This window comes from Phascolarctos cinereus, unplaced genomic scaffold, assembly GCF_003287225.1.
Source record: "Phascolarctos cinereus isolate Bilbo 61053 unplaced genomic scaffold, phaCin_HiC Scaffold_9;HRSCAF=440, whole genome shotgun sequence".
NCBI lineage: Eukaryota > Metazoa > Chordata > Mammalia > Diprotodontia > Phascolarctidae > Phascolarctos > Phascolarctos cinereus.
Genome location: NW_027556402.1, coordinates 112198459 through 112223442, shown reverse-complemented (window position 1 = coordinate 112223442; position 24984 = coordinate 112198459). Strand labels below are relative to the sequence as shown.

The following is a 24984-nucleotide window of genomic DNA, read 5'->3' as shown; positions in this document are numbered from 1 at the left end:
CAAAAGATTTCATAGTTCAAGAATTCGTAAAAGAATCTCTTAGAATCAGAGGCTAAAGCAAAAATAGAAAGAATCCAACAGTCACATCATGAAAGAAACACCAAATTGAAAACATAATGTAAGATGGTGGTGTGGCTGGAAAACAGTTCATCTGAAAAAAAAAAGTCTGGGAGTTTTAATGTATTCCGAGTTCAATGAGTCAACAATATAATATGGTAGGCAACAAAAGAAAACAAACAGCGAAACCAACAGCAAAAACAACAACCTAATATGATCTGAGACTAAAGAATATCACAATGTCCAAGACAAGGAAGATGATAGTCTTCTGTGCCCTACCATGGTCAGACCACATCTGGAGTATTGGGTGCGGTTCTCAACATCACATTTTAAGAATGACATTGAGAAGATGGAGAGTATCTAGGAGAGGGCAAACCTGATGATGGAAAGTCTCAAGATGATAATCATATGAGGTTCTATTGAAGGAATTAAGGACGTTTAGCCTAGAGAAGAGAAGATTGTGTAGGGACAAGTATTTGGATGGGTTAGACTTGTTCTATTCAATTCCAGAAGGCAGAACTTGGAACAACAGGTAGACGTTCCAAAGAGATTTGAGATAAGAAAAGGTTTTTCCAACACAGATTTGTCTGCCTTGGAAGGTTCCTCTAAATTCGAGGTGTGCTTGTTAGGCATGTTCTATAGAGTATGATCATTCAGACAGGGGCTAGACTAGCACTGGATGGCCTCTGAGATCCCATCCAAAGAGGAGATTTTGTGATTCTACTTTCTGAGTCATAGAATCCACAGTAGGAATGCTTTTGCCTCGAAGCCTCCCCTCCGCTTTAAATGGTGCTGTCTTTGTCAAACTGCGTGCAATCAAATGACTGCAGTCCCACAGCCACATGTGCCCCATCTGGGGTTGATTTGTTTATTACATCTACCAGACACATGGTTTTATGTTTTGATTTTTCAAGTTTGTTTTGTTTATTTAGGCAGATGTTGTAAATTAGCTATGAAAATATTGCAGATGAGGGAGAGAGATTTTTTTTTAGTTGATCTGAGTCTGAAGTGGATTTTATGATGAACTCATAAAGACAGCTCAACCTCAGGTCTCTATGCAAGTGCCCTGGAAAAACCTTGGAGGAAGTTGAAAAGACTTTTGAATGTCATTTTTTTCTCTCTTTGGTGTGTAACATCTTGCTGCACCTTATTGCTTCCCAGAGGTCTGGGAGGTATTGAGCTTAGATTCCTTTCTGACCACAGAAAAAGTGAGTCCTTTTGACCTGTTCCTAGTTTTTCCAGTTGTTACAATAATGCAATGTTCTTGAAATAGCGTTGGTAAGGGACGGCTCTCCAAGTGGAGAGGGGAGAAATGGGAGGAAATGAGGGTCTGTGGGATATAGATCTTTAGAAGAGATATCAGAAGGAGTCTAGTCCAATGTGATCATTTTACAGAAGAGGAAACGGAGGCCAAGGGGTCTAAATTTGCCTATGGTCACAAAGGCAATGGTAGAACTTAAACCTATGTTCCCTGCCTTCAGGGCCAGTACAGTTTTCACTGTACAACCTTACCTTCTAAGGTGTTTTAAAAATAAAAAATATTTTTAAAAGAAAGTGATGGTATTTGGTATTGATTGCTAAAGCCTTCTCTTTATCCTACTATAACACTAAGGAAGGCTTTGAGTTATGTATGCAATCGGCATATCTGGAAAGCATCCATCTCATAGATATTTTATTAGAGATAAAAAGTCTAGACACCCAGAGAGATGTGTGCTTTGTGGGGAGGGGGGAGGTGGAATTGGGCTGGCCAACATATGAACTTTGAGAAAAGTGGGGGTAAAGATGACATGGTGATACCCCTACAAAGAGAACTCAGTATGAGTTTACAGCCACTTTCCTATGCTAAGATTTAGATGTCAAGGTTATGATAATAAGGCTATTCCTCTAGACAGGAATAACTTTGTGGGGCCAATGCTGAGTTACGTGAGTTGGAGGTATGGCCAAAGCTAAGTGGACTACAAATGGGATTGGGTGGAGGAAAAAGCAACATTTAAATACAGAATGCCCTTGAGGATGAGTGGTGGTTCTTGGTGGAGAAGGATGAATGGCCAAGTGTGAGTGGAGTCTCTCTATATGTTCTTGACCTTGAGTGGGCTCAAGGTCAAGAACTTCCCTATTGTGTGGTTTGTCCTTCATTCTCAAAGAGGACCCTGACATCAGACAGATGATGACACGATATGGATTTGAGTGAGGCAGGGCTGTGTAAAGTCATCAGCCTCACTTTCTCCTCCACAGCCATCTGGGTCCAGTGGCCAGATATAGATCAGGATGACTGGAGATGGCTCAGGATGCAGTGGGAGACCCTTTTAAGCTAAGGTCTTTCCCAGTTCTCACTTTGAGTGAGGCAACACACATTCAGTGAATAGGCCTGTCGAAGAAGTGAGTCAAGGGGTGGTCCCTTTAATAAAAAAAAAATCAAACTGCGAGAGGAAGAGCCTCAGGGCTGCTGGCCAAAAAAGAAATAATTACTATTTACATTCACTCTGAGCCAGGAGGGCACAAAAAAATAACCATTAAGTGGTGCAGGGGCAGGACCTATTGTTGTCCAATCCACAAGAGCCAGAACAAGCCTTGAGGAGCAGTCAAGACTTCCAAAAAGACAAGCCAACAAACAGCAGCCAGAGGAGACCTAGAGCACATATATAGCCAGGATACTCTAGGTAGCTAATGCTTCTTCCTCCCTGTGGTAGTAGAAGGAAGGGTTCTAAGTCCAGGAACTTAAATTCTGTTCCTGGAACTCCTGGCTATCTATAGACAGCATTTGGGTTGCCTGGGACTAGATGGGATAGCAATCAGAACAGCAAATGCTAAAGCGCATTAAAGCACTATCTAAACGTTAGGAGCAGTAGTAATAGTAGTAATGACCAACATGGTGCATCATCAGCAAATCTTCTAGATATGATATAATCTTAGGGAAATGCAAGAATTAGAATGTAACGAGCACCGGAATCAGAGATCTGGAGAGATCTGAAGTCAGAAACTCTGGGTTCCCGTCCTGGTTTTGTTACTTATCACTGTTATAAACTTACAGAATTAAGTTCATCTTTATGGAACTCATTTTTCCTTCTGAAAATCATGGGGTAGAGCATAGGTTTCCAAAGTGGGCAATACCACCACTGGGGGGTGCAGGAATGATCCAGGGGGGTAGTAGTAGCCTCAGGTGCAATTGGAGGGTGTTGAATAAAAATGAGGGAGTGGTGGAAGTATGAGGAAAGAAGAGAAGATAAGAAAATTTTGAAAAACCATTTGTACATGTTTCATCTGTTGTGTAACAGAATTAAAGTGATAGTGATTACATTATATTCCAAATAAACACACAAAATGCAAGTTATAACCGATTAATGGTCAAGTCTGCCAATAGGTCTTAACAAGCAAGTGTTGGCAGGCAAGCCAGTCACACATTGTTGGGAAGTCCAGCATGTAATGGCAGGAATATATATAATGACTTGTTTACAATACAATACTATATGGTTGCATGATGCAATATTGCATCATCAAAATTTCAATTCAGGAAAAACCCCACAAATTTACAATGAATTACTAAATTTAAGATGCATCATTTTTAAAAAATGTATATTTTTTTGATGTGACACAAATTTTTTAAAAAATCATTAAAGGGTTAAAGAAAATAGATTTCCAGAGGGGTGCTGAGGAATTTTCTTTTAAAAGTAGGCCAAATACATTTGGGAATCTCTGGGGTAAAAGATGGGGGAAATCATTTACATAGAGCCTACTATATGACAGGTACTGTACTAACAGATATTATCTCATTTGGCCTTCACAACAATACTATGAGACAGAAGCTATTATTACCCCCATTTTTACAGTTGAGACAAATGAGGTTAAATGACTTGCTCAGGGTCATGCAGCAAATAGGTGTCTGGGGCTTATTTGAACTCAGATCTTCAGGCCTGCTACTCTATTCACTGTACCTATGTCTGGTTAGAGTATACAACTGTGATTTCATTTGTATAGGGAACTTCTGAATGAGGAAAGTTCTACCAAGACAGAACAGCAACTTATAGTTGCTGCCAGAGCACCCTAGACTTACCTAGGGTGATATAACCAGTATGGGTCAGATGGGAACTCTAACACAGGTAAAAGTTCAAAATGAGGAATTTGGACTAAATGTCCTCTAAGGTCCCTTCTGATTCTTAATCCTATGAATGCATAAAGTAGTATATTTCTTTTGATATGTTTATCCAATATTTCAGTCACCTGGGTTTACCAACAATCCTTTTTTTTTTAAATAAAATTGTCCATCAAAAGACTTGCTTTTTAGTTCTGAAATCAAATGAGGTCTCAGAGTCTCTGAATAAAGAGTACAGATAGCGCTGATTGTTATCTAGCCAATGAGAAATTAGAACACATGAAATAAACTATTGATTAAAATCTTGACACCCTGACTTTGTGTTCAGCCCCAAAAAGCAAACTCCCAGTACGTGTCCTTGTCAATATATTTAGTGGTACTTTTGTTTTCCTTCTGTCAAGGGTGTTTGCCTTGGGTAGTTACAACTCTGGGGTCATAATTCCTCATGACTTGCTACCTTGCAGTGGTTTTCCAAACAATTGAGTCACTATTGCAAATTGCAAATTTTTCTTCTGATTGTATTCATTTCTGCATTTGGTTCTTTCATAATCATTACTGAGAGTATTGCCAGAATGCCCATGCATAAGTTTGAAGCAGTGTGATATAGTGGAAAGAACACTGACTTTGGTGTCTAGAGAACCTGAGTCCGAGCCCCAGTTCTTCTTCTGACTACCTAGGTGACTAGGAGCAAATCCTTTCATCTCTCTAGGCCTCAGCTTTATCATGTGAAAAAATAGGATGTTTCTTTTTTAAAAAAGTTTTTTTAAGTAAATTAATTTTTAAAATTACATTTTAAGTTGTGAACTTTCTCTCTCCTAGACTCCCCCCTCATCTCATGCTAGAGAAAGCAACATTTCTTTTTTAGATCATGGTAGAGTGGAAAGAAAACTCATTGACTCTGGAGTCAGAGGACCTGGGGTCAAATCCTCCCTTTGATAATTTTGTCCTGTGACCTTAGGTTAGACACTAACCTCCCTGGACCTCAGTTTCCTCACTTGGAAAAAGAAGTATTTGGTTAGATGAACTTTTGGGCTCCCTTTAGTTCTATATCTGTTATCCTATATTATGTCTTCTCATGCCTTCTCATATAGTACAATTCTTTTTTTTTATAGACATAACATATTTTCTTTGTAAATGCTGATTCTCTAAATCTGTTTCTACAAATTCCAAAACCCATAACACTCTGTACAGTTCAAAAAATTCAAATTTTTTTTGCCAACATTAGGCGCTATTACACAGAAGGAAAATCCTGCAATGAAAGAATACTGGTAGGATGTATACAGTACAATTCTTGTCTATGTTCTTCCCTGAATGTTCCATCAAGGCTCTATCCAACACATTAGAGACCTTTCTTTAGGGGCTTTAACATTCGGTGGTACCATTATGGCATTTAGGCTCTCCATCTGTTATCGTTTTTTTTTATTTGAACTTAACAAACAAACATTTTAGTATATAAAGAAGAGCAGAGAGGATTGAGTATGAAACAGTGAACTCCTACTACATGTAAAATTTGATTTTTAAAGTGTGTATTCAATTGAACACAACAATAACCAAACTGCCCTGCTTTTTGGTATTCCCGTATGAACTTCCTTCTATTCTTTTCTGTGTATTTTCAAATGTCTCATTAATGCTTCTTTCATTTCTTCTCTTTTTGTATCCCTATTTCTCTACAACTCCCTTCTCCCTTCTCTCCCCCTGCCATCCCTGAAGAAGACCTCTCTATCTTTTTTTTTTTTTGGCAATTGGGGTTAAGTGACTTGCCCAGGGTCACATAGCTAGTAAGTGTCAAGTGTTTGGTCTGAGGTCAGATTTGAACTTAGGATCTCCTGATTCAGGGCTGGTACTCTATCCACTATGCCACCTAGCTGCCCCGCTGAAGACCTCTCTCTCTTGTCACAAATAAGTATAGTCAAGCAAAACAAGTCTACACATTGGCCGTGTCTGAAAACGTATGGCTCTTTCTGTATCTTTCCTCCATCACCTACCTCTCTGCTGAGAAGTGGGAAGCATACTTCATTATCAGTCTTAGGAAGTTATAATTGGTCATATTCTATAATCTTTCAAAGATTATCACTCATTCTTTTTACATAAATGGTCCATCTCCTTTTCCAGTCACACATATAATGGATGATATCTGTGATGCCATTTTTTATTCACAAGTCGTTGCTTGTGACTACTTATGGTCACCATGTATCACCTCTGGTTACCTGCAATTTATATGCTTTAGAATCTGTGGAGAAATGTGATTAGTAGCCATGTGACAACTCCAGGAGAATGTTATGGACAGTAAGAAAGGCATCTGTGTTCGTTCCTACATCAATGACTTGACTTGGAAGCATGTGGCAGAGTGGAAAGACTGTAATTGAAAGCTGGTTCAAATTTTAGTCAATCAATTAATAAACATTCATTAAGTTCTTGTTATTTGCTAGGCACTGTACTAAATGCTAAGGATATAAAAAGAGGTGAAAGATACTTCCTGCCCACAAGAAGCTCACAATCTAAAAAAAAAAAAGAAGAAGAAGAAGCAGCTCACAATCTAATGGGGGAGATGACATGCAAACAGATATATACAAAACAAGCTCTATACAGGATAAATAGGAAATAATTAACAGAGGGAAAGCACTAGAATAAAAAGGGATTGGGGAAGGCTTCCAGTAAAAGATGGTAACTCAGTTGGGACTTAAAGGAAGCCAAGGAGGTCAGTAATCAGAGAGTGAAGGAGAGAGAGTGTTCCAGGCCAGTATTATTGGATAAAAATTACTTTGGGGGAGTAAAGCTTAAGAAGATTGGAAAGTAGGAGGGGACTTTGAAGGTCTTTGAATAACAAAACATTTTGTATTTAATTCTGGAGGTGACAGGGAGCCACTGGAGTTTATTGAGTTGGGAAATGACATGATTAGACCTGAACTTTAGGAAAATCACTTTAGTGGCTGCATGGAGGATGCACTGGAGTGGAGAGACTTGAAGCAAGCAAACCCAGCAGTAGGCTATTGCAATAATGCAGACGTGAGATAATGAGGGCCTGCACTAGAATGGCTTCGGTCTGAGAGGAGAGAAGGAGGGATAGTTGAGAGATGTTGCAAAGGTGAAATGAAGAGACCTTGACAATAGATTGGATATGATGTGTAAGAGACAGTGAAGAATCCAGGATGACTCCTGGGTTGTGAGCCTGAGGGACTGGGAGGATGCTGTTGTCTTCTATTGTAATAGGGAACGTAAGAGGGGGAGAAAGTTTAGGGGAAAAGAAAATGAGTTCTCTCTGGGCAAATTAAGCTTAAGCAGTCTACTGGGCATCCAGTTCAAGATATCTGAAAGACAGTTGGAGATGAAAGATTGGAGGTGAATTTGGGGCAGGATAAGTAGATTTGGGAATAATCAGCATAGAGATGACTTAATTACCATGGATTTAATTATCCATGGGAGTTTATGAGATCTCCAAGTGAAGTAGTATAAAGGAGAGAAGAAGGTCCAAGACAGAATCCCGAGAGACACCTGTGGATATGGAAGAGGATCCAGCCAGGAGATGGAGAAGGAGTAGTCAGATGGGTAGGAAGAGAACCAGGAGACAGTGGTATCCTGAAAACCCAGAGAGAAGAGAGTGTCAAGGAGGAGAGAATGATCAGTAGTGTGGAAGGCTGAAGAGAGGCCAAGGACAATGAGGATATAGTAACGGTCATTAGTTTTGGCAACTAGGAGATCATTAGTAACTTTGGAGAGAGCAGTTTTGGTGGAATGATAAGGAAAGGAGCCATATTGTAAGGGGTCAAGAAGAGAGTCAGAGGAGAAAAAATGGAAGTTGATGACCTTTTAAACCTTTCTGAGGAATTTAGCTACAAAGGGCAGAAGAGCTATTAATAGTGGGGATGGAAGAATCAAGTGAAGATTTTTTCAAGATGTAGAAGACATGGGCATGTTTGTAGGTAATAGGGAATTAGCCAATAGACAAGGAGAGATTGAAAATAAGTGAAAGAGTAGGGATGACAGAGGGGGCAATCTATTAGAGGGGATGTGATGCAATGGAATCACTTGATCAGATAGAGGGATAAGCCTTTGTAAGCAGTGAGGCCATTTCATGATTGATATAAGGGTGAAGGAGGAGATAGTAGTAGACAGCATCTGAGTGATAGGAGATGAGGAAGAGGGGAGAAGGAGTTTACAGCAAATACTCTCTTTTTTTTTTCAGTAAAACATGAGACAAGGTTTTCAGCTGAGAGAATGGCATGAAGAGGAATCATGGGAGGTTTTGCATTGATTTATCAAGCAATGAATGCCAATTGCCTAAGAAATTTGGACCGGGGCCCCTTCTTTAGCTTAAGGCTGGACCTGAATACAGGAGGAGACAGACTTGTATACATTAAAAACAACCAAATAAGACCAATTCATCAAAAGGAAACAATACAACATTAGGTAATATGATTTCTAACTGCATGAAAAATTAGGGACTTTCTAAGTTGGGAGGGGGAGAGCAAACAGGTATAATTCCCTGAATTCAGAAAAAGAGGTGGCCCACTCCCCTCAAGTGTCTGTAAACAATCAAAGGAGCATGGCAGCAATAACTGATTGATTAGTATGGGAACAGTTTTCAGATAAGACATATGGACTGCTTGAGATGTACAGCTGTGAGAAAACTCCTTGCATCAATCTTTGGTACTGATTGGGTCAACATAACCTAGGTCTTTAATTAAGGGTCCCTCAGCAATAGGTAAAGGTGGTCTAGCTTTCCAGCCATTCAGGAATAGGCTCAAAAACATACAACAAAATTTTCTTCCAACTCCTACAATAGAATACAATTTTCTCACAAGACAGAAGTTGGACTAGACCCATAATTGAACAGAATTGGAACTGAGCTAGCTCCAGAATTGAATCACAAGATGGGGTCAATGTGGTTCACTCAATTCCCACAATTAACCACTTACTATCCTAATCCCCTCAATTCCCTCAAATTGAAAGGTTTGGAAGAGATACCGTGGAGGATGTGATAGTGAGCTGATAAATTCTGCCTCTAAAACGTATTATGTGGCCATGACTAGGTCATGCAACTTTTCTGAGCGTCAGTTTCCTCATCTTGTGCAATAATGGATCAATTTCAGCTTGGAGATGATATTATCTCTAGTGGAGAGTCCCAGGGATCGGTCTCTGGCCCCACGCTGTCTAGGAAAGCAGACAATTCCAAGTCCTATTTGTCTTTGGTGTTTAAAACTAATTTACCTTTTCCTGATGATATTGTATTTAGACTAATCTTAACCTTAGTTTGCGTATACTGAGTCCACCCCAGTTGATAACAGATGGCCACAATGCATAGCTTGTTCTTCCAAATGCAAATATATATGGAATAGCATGGGTATCTCTGGACTGATTCTTTTGGTATCTTTAGCCAAGGACTCATGTGACATACAGCAAGACCTCTCCTATTTTCAGGGATAACATTGCTTTATAGATTTCCATCTTGGCCAATATGTACCATGACTTTAGTAACATAAATGATAACAACGTTAAAAGATAGTTAAATTCTGATGAATCATAATAAACAACCTTGGTCCTGCTGTAACATACTCCCCTTGGCTTATTACAGCAGTCCACATAATTTTAGTAGCTGCAGGGGGAAAAAAGCCTTTGACAAAAATATAACATTCATTTATATTAAAAATCCCAAAATCTATAGGCATAGAAGGCTCTTTTTTTATGTGACCAAATGCATATATATTCAAAACCAAGAGCTAATGTCATTTGTAAAATAGAAGCAACTTTGATTGTGTTGTATGTGACTCTCTGTGACTCCATTTGGGTTTTCTTGGCAAAGGTACTGGAGTGGTTTGCCATTTCCTTCTCTAGCTCATTTTACATGTGAGGAGACTGAGGCCAACAGGGTTAAGTAACTAGCCCAGAGTCACACAGCAGTAAGTATCTGGGGCTGGATTTGAACTCATAAAGATAAATCTTTCTGATTCCAAGCCCAGCACTCTATTCATTGCACCACCTAACTGTCCATGGATTCAGAGGACCTGAATTCAAATCCCAAGCCTAACACTGAGTGACTTTGGGCCTCTGGGTAAGGCCCTTTCTGGGCCTCAATTTCTTCATCTTTAAGCGTGGGGATGGGGTAGGGGAGGAGAGAGTACACTAGATGACCTTTGAGGTCCTTCCAGTCCTAATTCTATGGTTCTCTAATCCTATGACTCCCTGGAGAGGAGATAAACACAGGGGGAGGCATAAAGAAAAAATGATGCAATTTGTTACTAGGATTTTGTTATTCTTTTTTTCTGTCTTTTTTTTTCCAGTGTGGGAGGAGGTAGGAGGAAGAGAAAATTAATGCTTATTAAATTTTGTTTAAAAGATGCAGTGACTGCATTATATGAGCTGCCTAAAACTCAGAAGCCTTTCTAGATCCCCAGACAGAGATACCTGGGAAAAGGAGTGCTTGGAAATTAGTCACTGAACTGTTGACCAGGAGTTGTTAAGTGAGTTTAAATCCCCCGTAGTGAGATCAGTACAGATTGTAGATGATGTAAAAGGTCCTCTCAGTGAAGGGGCCAGGAGGGGGAACATACTCCCCAGCAGCTGCTGACCGCGTGCCAGCATTGGCAGGAGGGAGGGGTATGGGCCAGCCAGAGGAGTATCGCCATGGAAAGTTATGGTCATTTTCAAGAGGGAGTGCTTGGGCATCCTTTGAGTCCTGACCAAGAGATGGCAGAGAGACAATTCAGGAGTGTGTGGGAACTGGCATAGAGAAGAATAGGAGTCTACAAGACAGCCTAAGACCACTGGCCGTACCCTGAAGAAATAGCATTGGAGATCACAGTACTCAAACGTCTATAGATGCTGCATATTTAGTTTGGTGAAAAAAAATTTCATCTTTCCCAATAGAAGGAAGAAAAACTCTTCGACTTTGTGTTCAGATTATGTAACCTTTGGCTTCTCCAGGATACACTCCTAACTCTCCCAGACTTTCTCTACGATGTCCTAAAACATCTGCACCCTGGACATTTACTCCACCCCTAGACTTCACGTTGGAAGTATCCTCTGGCCCTGGAGCCTCTCCCTGGCTGGTTCTTCCCAGAACCTCCATTTCAAGGAGCCAATCCAAACCATCCATGTCTTCATTTCTCTCCAGGCTGTGCTGACTTTCCTGGATTTTCTCTACAATGGCCCTGTGAGTTCCTTTATCTCTCCCCAACCCCCTTTTTAGTTCCTTTTATGCTTTATCTTCTCCCATTAGAATGTAAGCTCTTTGGGGGCAGAGACTATCTTTCTTTCTGCTTATATTTATATTCCCAAAGTTTACTGGAGAGAGCACAACTCCAATGGGCTGGCCATGTTGTTCTAATGCCAAACGTACGCTTGCCAAAAAGACTATTTTATGGAGAATTCACACAGGGCAAGCACTTATGTGGCGGTCAGAAAAGGGTGATACAAGGACACTTTCAAGGTCTTTCTTAAGAACTTTGTAATTGATTGTGTGACATGGGAGACACTGGCACAGGACTACCCAGCATGACCTGCACTCATCATAGAAGGTGCTGTGCTCTATGAGCAAGGCAGAATTAAAGTAGCTCAAAAGAAACACAAAATGTGCACCCCACCCCACCCCACCCCAAATGGACGTACTGAAACTTGACTCTAATGTAGTGATGTCATTCTGGACCTCTTCAATCATGAAAGACAACAACCAACCATATTCCCAGAGTTTAGCAAAGTACTTGGCATATAGTAAGTGCTTAATAAATGCTTGTTGACTTATGACTCTGTGCCCAGCTCTGGTTTTATGGACCATTCCCAAGACTAGATTTGGTCTGTGCAAAGATCACTCTGACTCGTTGTCCTCACCCAGAGATTTTGATTAGAAAACAACCAAACAAACAAACACATAATTTCATTGGGTATAGGAGGCAACTTCCTCTGAGGAATTCCTTCTACCAATGCAGATGCAACCTCAGTCCTGCAAAAGTGACAACATAGCTAGTATGTTGTCTGACTTCAATGCAGATCTTACTGATTTAGTGACAGCCCCTTTCTCTCTGCCAAAACCTCTGAACTCTGTGTAATTAAAATGATAAAACTTAGTCCCAAAGGAGGGATTAAAAAAGTAGATCTTCTTCCCTTCTCTGCAGAAGTGGGAGACTATGGGTATGGAATATTGCATACACTGTCAGACTCCATTGGCGAGGGAGATAGTGATGTAGCCTGATTCACAGCCATGTGGGAACTTCAGGAGAATGTTAAGGACAGCAAGAAAAGATTTGTGTTTGTTCAGTGACTTTGCTTGGAGGCAATGTGGTTTCTTGGTAAGAGTACTCAGGATTTACTCTGGGAAAATCTGCAAATACAGTTCCTACCTATGCCTCTACAAATAGGTTGCCACCTCTAATGGATAGTGCTGGTCTTGGAGTCATGAAGATCTGGGTTCAGATCCTGCTTCTAATACTTACTGATGGGTTGAACCTAGACAAGCTGTTTAGAGACACTCTTTGTGTCTCTTTCCTCCTGCAAAATGAGGCGTTTGGACTTTGCCCCTAATTTAGCTACCTCCCGAGGTTGTCTGAGGATTAAATACGATATTTCCAAAGGGTTTAGCACAGTCCATCTCCCACACAGTACTCAAGGCAACAGTAGTATTGGATACAGAACAGTCTTTATTTGACCTTTCAGAAAACACATGGAACTAGTAAGCCTCTCGGGAGTCCATAAATAAATGTAGAAAACTCATAAAGGGATTTTTAATAGCCCGTGAAAAATCAACACAATTCCCCCAATTCTCTTCTCTCTCTGATGGGTTTCACTCTTCACAGAGTCCTACAATTCCTCAGACTCAATCACATTTCTTAGTAGGGAGTCTCCTTGGACAGAAACTGAATTGGGGGGAGCTGCTGGGGCTACTCTACCACAGGAACTGGCACAGTTTCCCTCCAAACTCATATTGCCACTGTGATTTGGACTTCCCTAGAAGGGAAACTTAACTTTGGAGCTGCCAGATAGCTGACTTCCTTCTCATAAGACCTACACTGCCCAGATAATATGTAGGGTCATGGGATCATATATTTAGAACTGGAAATAATCTCAGGGGACCTCTAGTCCAACACCCCCCCCCCCCATTTTACAGATGGGGAATTGGACCCAAGGCAGTGAAAAGACTTGTATAAGGTCTCATGGATAATCAGTAATAGCAGAGGTGGGATTTGAACTTAGAACTTCCAACTCCAAATCCAGCATTCTCTCTACTGTTCCATACTGCCTCTCTAGGACTTTTATTCTATCACCAGGGAGCAAAGCCAAGGCCCTTTGACACTTCATATTGAAGCCTTAGTCCTTTAGCTGTAGAGGTCATGTGGTTACCCATGTGACCTCTAAGAAGGCCCTTTACTAAGAAGGTCCTCCACCCATTCTGCTCTGGAAAGTCCCCTTCTTTTCAGCCAAATGGTAGATCTCCTAATTCTTGAATTTGGGATTACTACCAAAACAATCCCCCTGGGGAGCACTGCCCAAGAAATCTTTCTTTTGACTAGAAGGTTCTTGTTCCAGGAACAGGCTACCTAGAACATTCTTCCTTCCATAACCAGCTGCCGGTGGCTCAGGAAGGACTTGTCCTTAAATCCTCTACTCAGGCTCCTAAAGCCAGCACACAAAATTCATGTGTGCTTTTCAAGGACCACCCTGAGTGTTGCTATCTCTTGGGCCATGAAAATACACTCTTGTGTACTCTTCTCAGAAAGGAAGGTCATCCAAAGACTCTCCTCTTGAGCAGATTTGACTCCCTTCTGTTTTTGCCTCAAGGCAGCCGTTAGCTTCTCCTGGTGCAGGCTGAGGGAGGAAAAAAGTCCCCTGAGCACACAGAGCTGTAGCATTCCCTAAAAGACCAAGCAAAAAGCAGCCCAGAATCTTCAATGAAGACTCCTTTTCCAGGCCAATGTAAAGAAATGGCTCCTCTAACAAGGGTGCAGCTAAGAATCTAAATCAACCAATTCATCCTTTTGGGGCAGCCTCAAGCACCTGCAATCATAGGACTGGGGAATGGCTAAAGGGCAGCTCAGTGGTGCAGTAGATAGAGCTCAGGGCCTGGAATCAGGGAGATACATCTTCCAGAGTTCAAAGCTGGCCTCGGACATTTGCTGGCCATGTGACCCTGGGCAAGTCACTTCACCCTGTTTGCCTCAGTTTCCTCATCTGTAAAATGAACTGGAGAAAGAAATAGGATCATAAAGAGCTAGAAGGGATCACATAGGCCATCCACTGTAACCATTTTACAGATGAGAATACCAAGGTCCGATAGTTAATTGCTCAAGGTCACATAGATGGTAAGAGGTGGCATTTGAATCCAGATCCTTTGACACTAGAGTCAGTACAATTTCCACTGTGCATGCTACCTGCTCTAATGAAGGAGCATCTATTTGTTTCCAGGTCTTTGCTACCAGACAAAAATATTCCTATGATATCCATAAATTATTATCCCATGCACTTCTTGAGATTGGAAAGGAAGAGGTATGTTTGAATGTTCTTTTTTTTGATGCCATTGGAAGTATCCATTTAAAAGTTTTAGAGATTCACATGCTCTAATTTGTTCAGCCCTTCCTCAGTCCATGGACACCCCATTAGTATCTAGTTTTTCTCCACTATAAAAAAAGCTACTAATAAATACTGGTGTGCACATGGGGCCCTTTCATCCTTCTTTGATCTTTTTGGGGTTTAGGCATAGTATTGGTATCAGTGGGTCAAAGTATATTTACAATTCAGTAATAACTTTTGGGGTATAGTTTTTTTAAATGTATTTTATTTTCAATTTACAGAACAAAATAAGCATTTCCATGACATAGTACAATAAAACAGATGATTGCCCATAAAACTGCAAATCTACCATGTACAACTTGTTGCATTACCCCACATGTACGCAAATATTTATTTACAATGCCCCTCCAGCATTTGTCATTATCTGTTCTTTGTCAACTTTATCATCCAGACAACGTGAGGGGAATATCAGAGATGCTTTGATTTTCATTCCTTTGATTATTAGAGATTTTGAGCATTTTTTCTCCCATATGGTTGTTAATTACCTGGATTTTCTTCCTTTGAAAACTACCTGTTCATATCCTTTGACCCTATTTATCATTTGCGGAATGACTGAAAAAAATTATGGCACATGAATATAATGAGAAACCTAGGAAGACTTGTATGAGCTGGTGCACAGTAAATTAAGAAGAACCAGGAAAACGATTTATACTATAACAAGATTATTATGGCAAACTTTTTGAAAGACATAGGAACCATCTGATCGATGCAATGACCAATGACAATTCCAGGGAATTGATAATTATGGGTGCTGGCCAGCTCCTGAAAGAGAGACGCAGAATAAGATATAAATTTTCAGACAAGGACAATATTGGAATTTCTTTTCTTGATTACTCATACTTGTCATGACAGTTGTGTTTTTTTCTCTTTTTTTTAGTGGTAATTGGATAGAAGGGAGAAAAAAATAAGTGCCTGTTAATTTTTTTAAAATTTAAAAGCAAAAACCCACTATTTAAAAAAAGTGCCAGAGAACATTTAGCCTATTTGTTATCATCTTACTCTCCATATGTGTCACTTTAAGATGTAATTCTACATTCTAGAACAGAATATATTATCCCTTTAATTAAACAGGCTACTTGTGAATAGCACTGATTCCATACGCCTTCTCGGAGCACACGTTTTCCTTCTTACACACCCTGTCCCAGGATAAAAACCAGGCCTGAGCCTGCACAGACACATCTCAGGTATTTGCAGCGAACAGTAAGCAAATGTTTGATTCATAAAACCCCCATATCCACTTCTGTCCCTTTCGCTCTGGTTTCTGGCAGCCTGTGGCTGACTTCAACAACATATGTGCTTACTCACTGTCTTTATTTTGCCAACATAACACCCACAATCTCAGAGATATTTTCAACTTCCTACAGAGTATGCCGATGTCTATTTATATTGACATCCAGACAGGTTCCTTTCACCACTGGCACAGAAATGACATTTTTTAGACTAATTATTGCTGTGATAATGTAATGCAATCTGTCCAGCAGACAAAAGGCCAGACTGCCTGCCATTGCTCAGAGAGATTCTCTTCATAAAGGATTTTTTGATCCCAAGAAACTCACTATTTGATCCCATGTGATTCTAAACATTTGTAAAGAGAAGGGTGACCCCCTTCTAGTTCATAGGATCACAGAGGTAGAGTTGGAAAGGACCTTAAAAGCCATTGAATATAAGACCCTACCCATTTTAGAGATGAGGAAACTGAGGCAAAGGAGATTAAGTTATTTGCCCATGGTCACATAATCAGTAAGTGTTTAAGATGAGATTTCAATCCACACTTTCTCAATTCCACATTTAAACAAAAGCCTTTAAGCAAAAGCTGTCTATTAATAGTCAGTTGACAAACATTTATTAAGCACCTACTATATGCCAGGCACTATGCTAAGTGTTGGGAAGATAGATAGAAAAAAAGGCAGTCCCTGCCCTCAAGGAGCTTACAGTCTAACGGGGAAGACAATACTTAAAAGAAAGCTGAAAGGGGGAGGGAATAGAAGGTAACCAATGTAGGGCAGAGTGATGAAGACATCCAAAGAGTATAGCTGAGTGGGAAATGAATAGTTAGTTAGTATAGGCACCCTCAAATGGAGGTTTGGGAAGGAGCTGTCCAATCAGAGGGGCAGAGGGCAGGAATGAGGTATGAATACCAAGGCTAATGACATCTTGCACAATGATGAGGTTCTTGGGGCATGACAGAGTCCACAGTCCAGTCCAAATGGAAATAAAGTGTGATTTTAGCATCATTTGAGCCATCAAACTACTGGGATTATGTATTTGTCCTTGGCTTCCTCACTGTGAGAGTCTAGACAAAAAGTCATTTAATCTCTCTGATCCTCTGTGTCCTAAGAATAGTTTAGAAAGAATATGATTTTGGAAATAGTTGGAAAATATTTACCTGTTATCTCCAAATTGATAAGATGGGGGTCCAAGATGGAGATAGGGAAGTCATTCCATAGGAATTGAGAGTTGGGCTATGGCAGTTCCATTTTTTTTTTGGCAGTGTATTTCTTGGGAAGACTGGAATGGAGAGAGGGGGATCCTGGTTTCATCATTAAAGTAGGGAGTATGAGCTCTGTGTGGGCTGCACAAACAGTGCAGAGAGATTGGCTCCCCTAGCACTGCAGTCACAGGGAAATAGCTAAATGGAAAAGAACTAGAGGAGACTTCAGGCCAAGATTACTTCCTGAATGGAGGCATACCACCAAGATTCTATATACCTGCTACAGGAGAACCTGAAAATTGCACCAGACAAAAATCATGATCCAGAAATCCAATGAGAAATGACAGAATATGACTTATACCCCCAAACTGCACAAAAAATCATCAGGAAGTATATGGGCAATAGGAAAGGGAGTCTTCAGCACAACAATACCAGCACTGGCAAAAAAAAAAAAAGCCATCAGCTTCTCTGTATGTAGGAAGGGTGGAGAAGGTATCCCAGGCAGGAAGAAAATTGCTTCTGTTTGAAGGTTCTGAAGGTTTTAAGAAATAAAAGGAGGAGTAAAAGGAGGAATATGTTAGTATGGAAAAGAGGAAGAAGAGGATGGAACTTGTTATTTGTCATCATTGGGATGCATTGATGATGATGATGATAGCTAGCATTAATACAGTGCCTACTATGTGCTGGCTAGGAGGAAAGGGTAAGGGGAGTGGGTATCAGGTGAAAACCCTGATCTAAAGAGACAGAGGAGGGTCACACACACACACACACATACACACACGCACACACACACAGAACTTGTAGAAATATATCAAAACTCAACAGGGAAACAAGTGGGGATGTTTTGGGAGGCAATTAAGAGGAGGTTAATATGAGCTAGGTTGTGCAATGGATAGAGGACCATTCCTGGAGTCAGGAAGATCTACCTAAGTTCAAATCTGGCCTCAGATACTTACAAACTATGTGACTCTGGCCAAGTCCCTTAACTCTGTTTACCCTGATTATTTCATCTGCAAAATGAGCTGGAGAAAGAAATGGCAAAACCACTCTAGTATCTTTGCCAAGAAAACTCCTAAAGAGAGACACGAAGAGTTGGACACAACTGAAATGGTTGAACAACAAATGTGAGGGAGGGAATGGACAAAAGCAAAACAAGCTTCTTGATCCTGAAGGTGGAAAAATTAAAAACAAAGAAATAGAATCTAAGGGGGTACCCATAAATTGGAGAATGATTAATCAAATTGTTATATGTTAATGTAATTGAATATTATTATCCCTTAAGAATATGACAGAAGAGTAGATTTCAGAAAATCCTGGGTAATATGAATTGATACAGAATGAAGAGAGCAGATCCAGAATAATTTTTTTCAAGGGCAACAATACTGTAAAGAAAAACAACTTTGAAAGACTTAAGAACTCTGAGCAGTCCCATTGGTCATGGGACATATGATGAAGTATGTTGTTCTCCTCTAACAGAGAGGTGATGGCACCAAGGGCAAGCATTGGAGTCCTACAGAAAAAATCTCTTCACTAGACAATTCTGGTACTTTCAAAATTCATATCTGAATAGGACATGGAGAAGGAAATAGGTGCTAGGAGCTTCCACGGAATCAAAGCCAAATAGATTCCAGATCAGAAAGGAAGAAGGAATGGCTATTCATTGGGGAGTATGCTCAGAGCTGGGTCGCCAGAAGTTCTACTTCCATCTGTGGCAGAGGTTCCCAAACTTATTTGGCCTACCACCCCCTTTTCAAAAAAATTACTCAGTGCCCTCCTGGAAATTGACTTTCTTTAACCCTTCAATGTTTTTAATTTGCATAATTTCAAAAAATATAAATTTTTTTTAAAAAAAACTGAAGCATCTTATATTTAATAATTTATTGTAAATTTGTGGGGTTTTTTCCTGCATTGAAATGTTGATGACACAATATTGTGTCATGTAACCTATAGTATCGTATCATAAACAAGTCATTACATGTACATATTTGTTCTCTGCATGTTGGACTTCCCAACAATGCAAAACACACTCACCTGACAACACTTGCTTATTATTGGACTTGAGCACTGATAGATTATAACTTGCATTTTGATTGGAAAATAATGTAATCATGACGACTTTAATTCTGTTACACAACAGATGAAACATGTATGAATGGTTTTTCAAAATTTTCTTCTCTTCTTTCTTTATGCTTCCACTGTTCCCTTATTTTTTATTCAATGGCCTCCAATTGCACCTGAGTCTTCTATAGACCCTCCCTGGATCCTTCCAGGGCCCCCTTGGAGTGGTATCGCCCACTTTGGGAACCTATGAAAGGGGTCTCTGAGAGGAACAGTCCTCCTCCTCCTCCTCCTCCTCCTCCTCCTCCTCCTCCCTGGTTAGTCTTGGAGAGTGGCCAAAGTTGCTACCAATTTATATCATTAAAAGGGTTCAGCTGAAGATAAGGACAATGACCTTGTTACATTACTACCGAGGTAATTTTTGGCTAGGAAAAAGCAGGTCCCTTTCTTGGGAGTCAACCATTACTCAGTAATCTCTGGCTTCCTATAGTTCTTAACAAAAAGTCCAAACTCTTTCAAGCATCCCTTTCCAGTGCCACAATGTCTCTAAAGTAGATGAGCTCTTAGAATGCTCCTGTGGAGTCCTCTGACTCTTGGTGGCCCCTGTCCAAGGCAGCAAGCCCAGGAACTTCCCAAGGATGTTTATTGTTATCTACAGCAAATCTTGTTATCTAGAAGAGGATCTGTTTGTTGTTATTGCTTCGAGAGTAGTTAGTTCTCTTAAGGCTGTCTTTGTTGACCTTTCCTCATCCTCCAAGGATCTGGCTTAATCCACTTTATAAAGAGTTGCTCCTTTTTATTTCCTGCAGAGAACGCTTTGAAACCCAGGAACTTAAACTCCCCCATTGCTCCAGGGAAGATCTCACTTTGACCATAGAGAGAAGGGAAGGGATGACCTGTTCCTGAGGTAAGGAAACTGGATAGTTCTTGAGTTGAGTCTTCATCATACAGTTTCATTATTTCCCATTGAAATGTCAGAATATCAGACACACCCAGAGACCACTATAATTACAGAATCACTTTTCTGAGTCAAACGGTAGTGAGTTGTTTTTGTTTTTGTTTTTAATCTGTTATTTTGGATCAGCTCTACTCCCAGCCATTATTGCAAAAATAACCAAGAGTTGACTGCTTCAACAAAGCATATGCTCTCCTTAGCATATCACAGCGATGTTGAAAGGGTCAGGGAAACCATATTTGGTAAATGATTGGAGTTTGGGTACTCTGTGAATAATGTTAAGTGTTGAGCAACTCGGTGGTGCAGTAGATAGAGCATTACACCTGGAATCAAGAAGATTTATCTTCCTGAGTTAAAACCTGACCTGAGACACTTACTAGCTGTGTGACCCTGGGCAAGTATTTAACCCTGTTTGCCTCAATTTCCTCATCTGTAAAATGAGTGAGAGAAATGGCAAACCACTCCAGTATCTTTGCCAAGACAACCTCACATTGGGTCACAAAGAGTCGGACACAACTCAATGACAACAACAAGGAACCATAAGACAAAATAAGCAAAATAATTGTTAAATCAATTGGCCCCATCCTTAGTAAAGATACACAGTAAGTCACTTCAGCCAGCACCTGGTAACTTCTCTGACTGTAGACAGGCAGCTCAGCTGGCCCTTTGTCTCAGGAGTCAACATTGCTGATTTATACATTGATCCAGGAAGGCTTCTCCTGTGATGCTCTTGGGATGGTGGATTCTAAACACCTTTCTAGATGGAAGGCATGCTACTGTGGAGAATGATGGGTCATCTGCACTTTTTAGCATAAAAGAGTTGCTATCTAGTGAGCTCAGTGTTCAGAGTTTAGCTACTGGATCCCTAAGCAAAAAATGTAAGAAAAGGTTACATCTGCTTAACCTTTGCTATCTGGGAAATAAACAGGTTTCCAGGGTTGAGGGGTTTTTTTTCTTTTCTTTTCTTCTTCCCTTGAAGTGTAAGGGTTGCTCAAGTGGTGTGTATATCAGAATCATTATCTCCCAGCTGGAAAGAACCTTGGAGGCCATCGGGACACCTGAATAAGAATTCCCTCTAACTATATGCAATAAGTCATCATCCAGCTTTTACTTGAAGACCTGCAATGCGGAAGGACTCACAATTTAGGAAACTGTCCATTCCACTTTTAGGTAGCTTTAATTGGCAGAAAGTTGAGTTTTGGTTTTTGTTTCCATAAATCTAGCCACTACTTGCCTCTTCTCAGCTTCCATCCATTGTTCTTATTTCTGCCTTCTGGGGCCAAGCAAAATAAAGCTAATCTCTCTTTCAAGGAACATGCCTTCAAATACTTGAAAACAGTTATCATGGCCTCACTTAGTCTTCTCTTCCTCGGACTAAACGTCCCAGTTCTTTCAGCTGGTTCTGGAATGCATGACTCCATAGATCTTCATCATCCTAGTCACCCTCCCTTCACTCAGCATGTTCTGGTTTAGCAACGTCCTTTTCATGATCAGGATAGAGCTTAGCACGACCATCACTTCCCAAGTCTTATACCCTAAGTCTCTCTTAATGTAGCTTAAAATCAGGGTTCTTTTTAGTTTTTTTTCCTTCACACTGTTGTTTCATATTGTGCTTGTAGTCCACTAAAAACCTAAAACCTTCTTCAGAAGAACTTCTGTCATGCCATACTTAGCTTATCTTGTACTTTTTTTAAAAAAAATTTATGTTAACGCTTTACATTTATCCCCATTAAACTATGCCTCTTTAGATTTGGCCTAAAGTTCTAGACTGTCAAAATCTTTCTGAATCCTGACCCTCTTCTGACATGTAAGCTAGCCCTCGTAACTCTGAGTCATCTGCAAATTTGATAAGCATGCCACCTATGATTTTATCATCCAAGTCGCTGATACAAATGTTAGACAGCACAGAGCCAAGCACACATCCCTGTAGTTCTGAACTAAAGATCTCCACTAGAGATGACATAGAATCATGAGTGAGTATTCTTTGGGTCCAGACATTCAAAGAGCCCTAATCCATCTAATTGGACTATCAGCTCTCCCCCACCACTGCCTTTCCCTCCAATAAGAATAATATTGGAGACTTTGTCAAATGTCTTTGAATTTTTCCAGGATTCAAAGACAAGCTTGCTAGCCTATAGTTTGCAGACTTCCTTCTCTTCCCTATTTTGGAAATCAGAACATTTGCCCTTTACTAGTCCTGTTGTATTCTGCCTGCTCTCCATGTTCTTTCAGAGATAACTGACTGCCTCTATAACCAAAGCTTATAATATTTAATAACTGGCCCCCCTGTCTTCAAGTCCTCAAAGGTAGACAGGTGCTCTCATCTCATCTCTTTGTCTATCAACTCCCTATTACACATTTTTTCCCATCCTTTCTGGTTCAAATATCTTTCTCTTTGGAAAAGAAAACAGAATTAAAGTAATAGTTGAGCAGTTCTACATTCTCTTTGCTGTAAGTTATCACCAGTTGTTTTTTTTTTAAGGCAAATAGGGTCAAATGACTAGCCCAGGGTCACACAGCTAGTAAGTGTCCAAGGCCAGATTTGAACTCAGGTCCTCCTGAGTCCAGGACTGGTACTCTATCCACTGTGCCACCTGGCTGACCCTGCAAGTTATCATCATTTCCTCTGCCCCAAGCAGCAATTCCTGATCCATGTTTGGTCTGCCTCTACTCCCTAATACAGCTTAAATTTTTTTGTTGTTCATAGCTTCATTTGCGACCACAAGTAATTCTGAATTTAAGCATTCCTGACACTATCCTCATAGGACAGTGCCATGTTTTTGTATTCGTAATCTCTTACCCTTTGGTGTACACCTTTCACCTAATCACCACTTATGGCTCCAAGAAGCTACAACATGAGGAGCAGCCACACCCTGGCAAAACCATCTTGGCAGACAGGCTAAACCAGGTTGAGGGTAACCGACAGGCCTGAAACCTGAGTTAGGGTGATGTCTACCCCAAAAATGTGAAGATTTCCCACAATGGGAGGATGAGAACAATTTGTTCCAATGACCATGAAGGCTTAGAGCTTGGTCAGACATCAAAGATGCCAAGGGGATCCATTGTATCCCAGGCAATCACCAGTCATCCTGACTTTTGTCTTGTCACTGGACTTGGATGATTCTAGAAGACAGAAAGAGGCTGATGACTTTGTGCAGCTCTGCCTCTCTTCAATTCAGTTCACACACAAGTCAAGACATCACCCATGATACCATTGATCCTCTGAAATGAAGGACAAATAACAACCCCTTGCTTCTATCTTCTATAAGTTGTTTTAAAAATCTAAGTTTTTTTCTGATACAACCATTCTGGAGAGCATTTTAGAATGATGCATACCTTTTGATCCACTTATAAGATCTGTATCCCAAAGAGATCATAAAAAAAGGAAAAGGACCCACCTATACAAAAACATTTATGGTAGTTCTTGGTGTGGAGGCAAAGAATTGCAAACTGAGGGGAATGATTGAATGAATTGTGATATATGATTGTAATGGAATACTATTGTTCCATAAGACATGATGAGCAGGCAGATTTCAGAAAAACCTGGAAAGACTTGCATGAACTGATGCTGAGTAAAGTGAGCAAAACCAGGAAACAATGTGCACGGTAACAGTAGCATTGTGTGGTGACCACCATTGATAGACTTAGCTCTTCACAGCAATGCAAAGAAGACTCATGATGGAAAATGCTATCTACCTCCAGAGAAAGAACTATGGAGTCTGAATGCAGATTGAAGCATACTATTTTCTCTCTCTCTCTCTTTTTCTTTCTCATGGTTTTCCTCTTTTCTTCTGATTCTTCTTTCACAACATGACTAATATGGAAATATGTTTAATATGATTGTATATGTATGGCCTATGTCAGATTACATGCCATCTTGGGGAGGAGGTATGGGGAAAAACTTAGAACTCAAAATCTTACGAAAGTGAATGTTGAAAACGAAAACTAACTAAATAAAATTTTTTAGATGTAAGTTTTTTTGATGAGGTCACTGCAAATCTGCATCAGTCTCTGTAAACAGCCATTCCGTTTCTTCTCATCAGAAGTATTTCTCTTTATATCTTCATGATTTCATTCTCAAGAACTTCCCAATCCTCCTGGGCTAACTTCCCCTTGTAGAATTTCATACCATGCAGTCCTCCTAAACCTTCTTCTAAATTCTTTGAAATCTGTTGTCCTCAAATTTAGGGGGCATGTCAGACTATGCCTAGATTTTTTTCTTCTTTAAGTCAGAAATTCTAAAAATGAATGGTTCTTACCACCAAGGTTGCATCATTTCCACCCCAGCACATGGTTCCTCCTTGTTGCTGAGAATGAGATTCAGAATGGTAGTTTCCTTTCATTGGTTCCTCTACTTTTTGAATGATGAAATATTATTAAATCAACACACAAAATTATTAGCTGTGCAGTTTTGGAAAAAAGAGTAGGGGAGGGAGAAGAAGAAGGGGAGAAAAAAGGGGAGGGGGGAGAAGGAGAGAGAGAGAGAGAGAGAGAGAGAGAGAGAGAGAGAGAGAGAGAGAAATAGAGAGAGAGATCTGCAGTCAGAGTCTGGAAAATTGAAGGCCCCTATCCCCTGTTATATCAAGTATCTATGACAGACATGATTTCCCAAGTCCCTCATCTATTTCCTCTTTTAGTACAAGTGGTTTATAGTGTACTCTGGTGATAATATTGCCTTTGTTTCTGAAGCCTCAGTTGATCTCTCCCCAGATGGTCTCCACTATGTTTCCTGCCTCTGGTTCAGGAATTTCCCCTCATGAGCCTATCTTATTGATATATAGTGCTCCTCAATCTATTCCCCACTCCCCTTTCCTTATCCTGCTTCTCTTAAATAAT

At 40.2% G+C, this 24984-nt stretch overlaps 1 long non-coding RNA gene across 1 annotated transcript in view; it reads left to right on the top strand.

Moving 5' to 3' along the window:
- The first annotated feature begins 10486 nt into the window (after positions 1-10486).
- The window catches only part of LOC110202288 (uncharacterized), a 46462-nt gene continuing 31964 nt past the window's right edge, over positions 10487-24984 (top strand). The window contains exons 1-2 of the long non-coding RNA XR_002322689.2: positions 10487-11297; positions 20003-20100. This is a non-coding gene — a long non-coding RNA (uncharacterized LOC110202288). The remainder of the gene's footprint in view (positions 11298-20002; positions 20101-24984) is intronic.